Genomic DNA, 8326 nt, shown 5'->3' with positions numbered 1-8326 from the left:
ACAGGCAGAGCGAGAGAGCTTGACACAAAAGGTAGGAAGGCAGTTAAAGAATGCACTGGGCTTGATTTTGTTTTCACTTCTGTTTACAGTGATCGGTTTGTAGCCTGCATTGTTGCAATGTTACTTTTCTTGGTGGTTTATTAAATTACGGATTTTTTCAAATGTTCATTTTTTTCCCTGTGCTTAAAACTCATTAAAAAAAAAAAGTGTTTTTAGCCAGCGGTTGGTAGTGCTATAGCGCGGACTAATGCAGTGTTAGTTTTCTCTGTTGTTCAAGGTTTTCTCAGTGTTATTCAATGTTTTTACATTTAGTTTACTATTATGCGGTGCATTCTATGGTTTAATTAACTATATTTGTGCTTAAAAACTTAAAAAAAATATATTTACATACAGTTCGTATGGCCTGGAACGGAGTCATTGTATTTACATACAATCCTATGGGAGAAATTGCTTCGGTTCACGACCAAATCGGTTTATGACCAGAGTTTTGGAATTAATTATGGTCATGAACCGAGGTTCCACTATATATAATAAATGCCATCTTTGTCTGTTACTGTTGTCAAATGCTATACATGCTTTTTGATCAAAACCAGTCTTTTTGCATTTTCTTTTGTCCAACGGACATTATACAGGGACGGTCCACAAACCTTTTCTTTTTGTGTAAGTGCTTTATTTTGAAAGTTTATTACAGTGCAAATTTATAAATATTCTGAGTATGTCTTTTCTGTGTAACTAGGGTATCCTGTACCTATTGTGTCCTGAGCAGTTACCAACCGAACAATAAGATGATCATAATTAAAAACATTTTACTTTATAAGAATTTATGAATAAGAATCTTTGCTTTAGACATAAATGCATGTGACAAAGATTTGTAATATGTTAATATTATCTAAAAGTCCCAAAATAGTTAAGACATGGGTGTGTTATAAGAATATACTATTTAACTGTATGTTAATTTGGTGTACATGGAAATGCTACTTGACTGTTTTATGTAAATGAACCTGATTTATTTAGATGACTGCTTTGTTAGATTAGTCAGTCTTGTCACAATGAAGTGATTACTGCACGTAGCTGACAAACTCAAGCTTGTTGTAATAAAGACAAGCATCTTGGATTAATTTAATAATGGTATTTATTTTTCCCTAACAATTATAATATTTACAGTCATATGAAAAAGTTTGGGAACCACTCTTAATTCTTTGGAATTTTGTTTATCATTGGCAGAGCTTTCAAAGTAACAACTTCCTTTTAATATATGACATGCCTTATGGAAACAGTAGTATTTCAGCAGTGACATTAAGTTTATTTAATTAACAGAAAATATGCATCATAACAAAATTAGACAGGTGCATAAATTTGGGCACCCCAACAGAGATATTACATCAATACTTAGTTGAGCCTCCTTTTGCAAATATAACAGCCTCTAAACGCCTCCTATATCCTTTGATGAGTGTCTGGATTCTGGATGGAGGTATTTTTGACCATTCTTCCACACAAAATCTCTCCAATTCAGTTAAAGTTGATGGCTGCCGAGCATGGACAGCCTGCTTCAAATCATCCTATTGACTGTGACGGCCATTCCAGAACATTCTACTTCTCCCTCTGCCTGAATGCCTTTGTCGATTTCAAACTGTGTTTTGGGTCATTGTCTTGTTGGAATATCCAACACCTGCGTTACTTCAACTTTGTGACTGATGCTTGAACATTATCCTGAAGAACTTGTTGATATTGGGTTGAATTCATCTGACCCTTGACTTTAACAAGGACCTCAGTCCCTGAACTAGCCCCACAGCATGATGGAACCTCCACCAAATTTGACAGTAGGTAGCAAGCATTTTTCTTGGAATGCAGTGTTCTTCTTCCGCCATGTAAAGCACTTTTTGTTATGACCAAATAACTCCATTTTTGTCTTATCAGTCCAAAGCACTTTGTTCCAAAAATGAATCTGGCTTATCTAAATGAGCATTTGCATAGAACAAGCGACTCTGTTTGTGGCGTGAGTGCAGAAAGGGCTTCTTTCTCATCACCCTGCCATACAGATGTTCTTTGTGCAAATTGCGCTGAATTGTAGAATGATGTACAGATACACCATCTGCAGCAAGATGTTCTTGCAGGTCTTCGGAGGTGATCTGTGGATTGTCTGTAACCATTCTCACAATCCTGCGCATATGCTGCTCCTGGATTCTTCTTGGCCTGCCAGCCCTGCTGAGTTTAACAGCACCTGAGCCTGTGGCCTTCCATTTCCTGATTCCATTCCTTATAGTTGAAACTGACAGTTTAAACCTCTGAGATTGCTTTTTGTAGCCTTCCCCTAAACAATGAGACTGAACAATCTTTGTTTTCAGATATTTTGAGAGTTGCTTTGAGGATCCCATGCTGTGACTCTTCAGAGGACAGTCAAAGGGAAGCACAACTTGCAACTGACCACCTTAAATACCTTTATATGTCATGATTGGACACACCTGTCCATGAAGTTCAAGGCTTAACAAGCTAATCCAACCAATTTGGTGTTGCAAGTAATCAGTACTGAGCAGTTACATGCATTCAAATCAGCAAAATTACAAGTGGACCCACATTTTTGCACAGCCAGTTTTTCACATTTGATTTAATTTCATACAACTACTGTAAATACTGCTTCACTAAAAATCTTTGTTCAGAAAACACCCCAGTACTCGGATGCTCCTAGGAAATGAAAGACATACCACTGTTATCTTTTTTGTTAAAAGTTAGAAAATGGATGGATGGATAGAGTCAATTATTATGCAGGCTGAGAGGGGTTCCTAAACTTTTTCATATGACTATCTATATGTTGGTTGGTACTTTTTTTTGTACCCCACTGGCTCATCATTTTGCACCACAATGTCAAAGACATGCTCACTACATGTTTTACAGCTTTTGAGTATTACTCCTTTTCTAAGGTTATATTTAGAAAATGACATCCTTATCTACACTTTTCCAAAACAACCAGACGCTGTCTGTATGCAAACACTTACATTGATTAAGTAATTTAATTAGTTTACTTCAAGGAAAATTAAAGTTTGTGATTTAGTGTATTTTTTTAAATTCAGGTTAATCATCAGTATAGTATGAATGTGTGGGGTTTGAGAGAGACTGCTACTCTTTCAAGGGTCAGCTCAGAAAGGGTTTCCCCCAATTGACATACAATGGCAATGGCATGGCACCCTATTGAGAGCAACTCCTGTCTTTCAGATCCCCACATTCTTAAATGGATTAAGCAGGTTAAGACAATCAATTAATGAGCAAATGAGCTTTTGGTTGGTAGTTTTTTCACTTTTTTTTTGCTTTACTTTTATTTCTGTACTGAAACTGCCATGTCCATTAACAGTATCTATTAACTAATTTTGAAGGCTATAAAAGGTGGAAATTCAATACATTCTGTTTATGACAAATGTACGAAAAGCATAATAGTAGTAACCAGCTTAGCTTTTCTGATTGTGAGACTTTAAAGATTATTACACTTTGAACAAGGTCAAGAAACATAGCTTTAGGGACAAAATAGGATTTCCAACAGATCTTTTCAACAAAAAGAAAATTGTCAAAACATAAATTGGCTTAAGGCATGTTTTATATTTTCCAGTTTCAGTTAAAGGCAGAAGAAGCCTGAAAAAATATTAATGAAAATCTAATTTTAGCTCTGTTTCTCGCATTATTTGTTCCTTATTTCACATTTAAGCCAAATATAAATATATGACTTTTGCGCTGCAACAGCAAAATGCAAGTTTCATTTCTTTTTAATCTGACAGATAATTCCAGAAAAGTGTTTATGAGCAGCATTGTCGTTCACTGGCTTTAGCAAAATAGAGCTTCCTTATGTCTCAATACAGATGCTGGTTTGTGTTAATTGTCATGTGCACATGATACATAGTGTAATTCTTTCTTGCATCTCCTCACATTTTCATATATATTTCAGGTGTTTATGGCCCTGCACTGTTTTCCAGAAGGAAGGGGTGAGAGAGGTCTGTGCAGGATGGCTGAGATCTTTAATAATACTGTCTACCTTTCTAAGGTAGTGTGTGTTATATATAGTATGTCCTGAACAGAAGTCTAACAGGACTATGCCATAGCCAGTTTTTATTATTCAGATCTGAAAGGTGTAAAATCTTTCCTTCTCAAAAGTTCAAAAAGGGGAGCAGGCTTTCAAAACCCCCACAAAAAGGCCAGGCCTGCCCTTAATCGTGGTCTGAACCTATCAGATAGACCTCACTTCCAGGGTTGTCTAGCACCAAACTCAAAAGGCAGGCTATTTGCCCCATAAAGGTCCAAAAATGTTAAAAAATAGAGAACAGAAAAACTGTGAAGACTGTGTTCCATAACAAAACAAGTTCCTTTATATTTAAGGATTTATCAAGGATCATTCCACAGGATCCCAAAAAAGAGAGGCAAGGAAAAAAAGGGCAAAAATTATGTTTTGCATAAATGACAAAATCTAAAGCAAACAAAAGCAATTCAAAATCCAAAAAAAAAAATACTGAATACTTATCCAAAAGTATGGAGTCAAAACCAGAACATCCAAACCAGTACAAAAACAAAGCAAGAATCAAGAATAGACTATAGTCACTAACAATGCTGAAGTTAATGAACACACTGAAGCTTTAGCTTAACTATTGCTGGGGCCGTTAACATAGCTGCATGATTAGGTGGCCCCACCTCCTTGGACTCCAAATACAGGAGGTAGGGAAGATAAACAGCACTGCATGGAAACACAATAACAAAGAAAAACCATAAAATTACAAAAATACAAAGACAAAACAAAACCAAGGACAGAATTAGATAACATAATACCAGGATGGTATGGAGTGCAAGAGATATGGCAACCTCTGTGGAGCATTTGTGATGATAAGCAAACAAGGTGATTGTGACCATCTTTAATATTATGAAAAATATGTTCCAGCATCACTCTTCAAAGTACTTCATCATGATACGAGTGAGAGCCATGGTTTTGTAGTCATTTAGATAGTCCATGAATAACTGTCCTTTTGAAACACATGGGCACCACAAATTCTCTCAGCATATTATAGGTGTCACTGTAGGCATTGACTAGTTTGTCATGACAGGTTTCTAAAAAGTCCATGCCTTATGGATATTAACCCATTTAAAAGTAATTTTTTACATGATCTACAGAAACAAAGTTGAATCATTGGATTTTCCTGCATGGAACCAAATGCTAAACTGCTTGTTATTGCAATCAAATGGGCATAGGAGGTACTTGTGATGTTTCAGCCACGGTTATTGCCATATTGTTTATGTAGAATTTTGGTTGTTGTTTATAATTATTTTTTTGTATAATGTTATTCATTTTTGGTGTTGCTTTGACTTCTTTGATTTTCTTTGCTCTTTTGTTTCTATGTAGTGTTGTTTGTGATCTGCCCTGCCTCCTGTATGCAGAGCTTAGCCCCAGTAATACTTAAGCTGTAGCTTTTAAGTGTTGAAAAGCTTCAGCATAATATTAGAGGTTACAGTTTTCCTTTTTGCTTTTGATTACTTTGTTTTTGGACATTTTTGTTTTGTTTGGGTTTTTACCCTTGCATTCACTGTAAGATACTGTTTCTGATTCATGTTTATTTGGATTTGCTTTCTATTAGGATTTGTCAAAGTGAATACTCCTTTTTGTTACTATTGTTTTTTTTTTCCATGCCAATTAAATTTTTTTTCAATCAATCTTTAAATATGATGAACTTGCTTTGTTTTGTTTAGATCAGAGGTTTCACAGTTTCCTTGCTCTTCATTTTTGTAGACATATTGAGAGTTTTATTACTTAAAAGCCTGAACCACATTTTTGGACATTTGCAGGCTGAAAAGTTCGCCTTTTGAGTTTAGGGCTAGAGTGCTGGGGTGAGGCCAATTTGGTTAGCTCAGACCTAAAATAAGGACAGGTGTGGTCTTTTGTGGGGGGTTTTTGAAGACCTTCTTCCCTTTTTGTATTTTGAAGTGGAAGTATTAAGTTCATGGAGAGAGCAAAATGCAGATCAGATTGGAATAGGTTTTACTTTTCAGTCCATAAGCATCTTTAGATCCTGTCAAAGTTTGCATGGTCTATTACAGCTGTGATATTCTCTGTTCTATAGTCTAGATGACTCCTGTACTGATTTTAGTCACCTAGATCACTTTTTTGAGCTCATACCTGAATTACTCATATGTTTCCATTTTGAAATGCATTGCAGCAAGCCTTTGGAAAATTCCTAATGTCACCTATTGATAACTGGATTTTTTGTTTTTGCCATAGGCACACATTCATTCATACATTTTTTGATGAATTCCTTTATAATGTTTGCACACTCATCCAGCTCTGATAAGGAGTCTGTAAACATGTCCCAGTTTACACAATTAAAAGGAGTCCTGCAACTTTTCCTCTGCACTTTTACTCAAGCACTGATCCAATATTCTCCCTGGCTGCTCATGCTTCAGTACTCCAGATGAGGCCTTATAAGTGAATTTTAAAGCCTTAACTTATAACCTCCTTGAACTTGTACACTAAACATCATGACGATATATAACCAAATATTGTTAGCCTTCCTGATAGGCTTCTGATCATTGTCAGGAAGTTGATAGTGTCAAGTCCACTATGAATCCTAAATCCTTCTCATAAATTACTTTCATTTTTCAGACCCCCCATTGTGTATTCCAACCTAACATTTTTACTTCCTATGTGTAATATTTAACACTTAATGAGGGCAAATGTGATATGTGAAAAGGCCAGCAAAGCATGTAGATGCTTCTGCACCTATTATTATCCTTGACTTCAACAACTGGTACCACTTCATGGGTCTAGCATTGTGGAGCTCCCGTTCACCTCTCCTGTTTAAGAAGGAATAATTCTTCAGTTACTCCAGCTGCTTAATGAACACGCCACCTGAGATGGCCACCTTTCCAATTACAAACCTTTCCACTGGTGATAAGCTAGTCCTCTGTTGGCTGGATAAGTTGCTGCACAAAGCACCTACTAATATTTATCTTTTAAAACATATGTAATGCTGAAGTGAATCTTTATGTTTTTTTTTCTTTTTCTTTCTTGCTGTTCCATAGCCCTTGTAAAGGGCGTCTGATGGCAGCAAACCTGGTGCACAGAGAAATACTAACATCCCAAGAAGAATCACAGTCGATGGCAGTTGCTGGACACTGCTCTGCTATCTCATACACTTAGGTGATATCAAGAAGACAAAATAAAATGATTGTACAGGAAACAGGAAAAATGTAATATATTGTAGCAATTCCACACAGTGTAAGTTAGAAAAAGTCTGTATTAATAAATATCAAAGAACTGAAAAAGGTGAAAGCTGTTACCTGTTAGAACAGATACATTTCAGCCTTCATCAGATCTGCCCCAAAATACAAAATGAAGATAAACTGGTGGTATAATTGTGTGACTTCCTACTCACACTTTTTAAATTTAAATAAAGAGCTTATTTAAATTGACTGATTACCACAGACATGTTTCTTTAAGCTTATCCAGACCACAACTGATCATGAAGCATAAATGCTGTTAGCTCTGCTGATTAAGCTTAATAGGGACTAAGCCAGCAACAAGCAGAGAGAAATCAGCAACCCCAGATCATCAGGGCAGGTATGGAACTTTAGAACTTTCTATAATAATACTAATAGTAAATATGTATCTATAATAAACTTCATACAGCTGCAATAACCAAACTTTGTTGTCAGGTTTTCTGTAATGCTCCCCAGAACTGTGCATTCACTGAACTTGCTGACACTTACAAAAAGTACACAGTCTCATTATTTCTGTTCTGACATTTCACTTTCAGCAAAATGATGGATGATGTCTCCTATGCATCAGTGGCATTCTCCAAGAAAAATAAACAGTCCAAAGACCTTGATGATAAGAAGCCACCAGGTCAGAAAATGAAAGATTTCAAAAATGATTTAAAACAATGTTTCTATCTTTTCAATTATTTCTGAAATTAGTACATGTCCAATTCCAACACAATATTAAATAAACAACTATGAATGGTTAAGTGTGAAAAAATATGATGTTATTAATATTAACATGAAAAGTTTTGCAGAATCAATATAAACCCATACTTCTAATGAAGTGCACCTTCAAAGGAAAAAAATTATATCTCTAATCACTTACCTGTGTGAATAAATTTGTCATGAGAAATCTTAAAGAAAAATTGAATAAAAATACCAGCTAAAAATAAAGTTTTATTTTGTACAATTACTTTCAAATGAAGGTGACATGCTGACTAAATGGTTAGCCCTGCTGCCTTAGAGCTCTGGGTTTGAATTCCAGTCTCAGTTGCCATCTGAATGGAGTCTGGTCAGGTTTTGCTCCTGGTACTCTGGTATCCTT

Source organism: Erpetoichthys calabaricus, chromosome 5 (assembly GCF_900747795.2).
Source record: "Erpetoichthys calabaricus chromosome 5, fErpCal1.3, whole genome shotgun sequence".
NCBI lineage: Eukaryota > Metazoa > Chordata > Cladistia > Polypteriformes > Polypteridae > Erpetoichthys > Erpetoichthys calabaricus.
Note: the sequence above shows the minus strand (reverse complement) of the source record.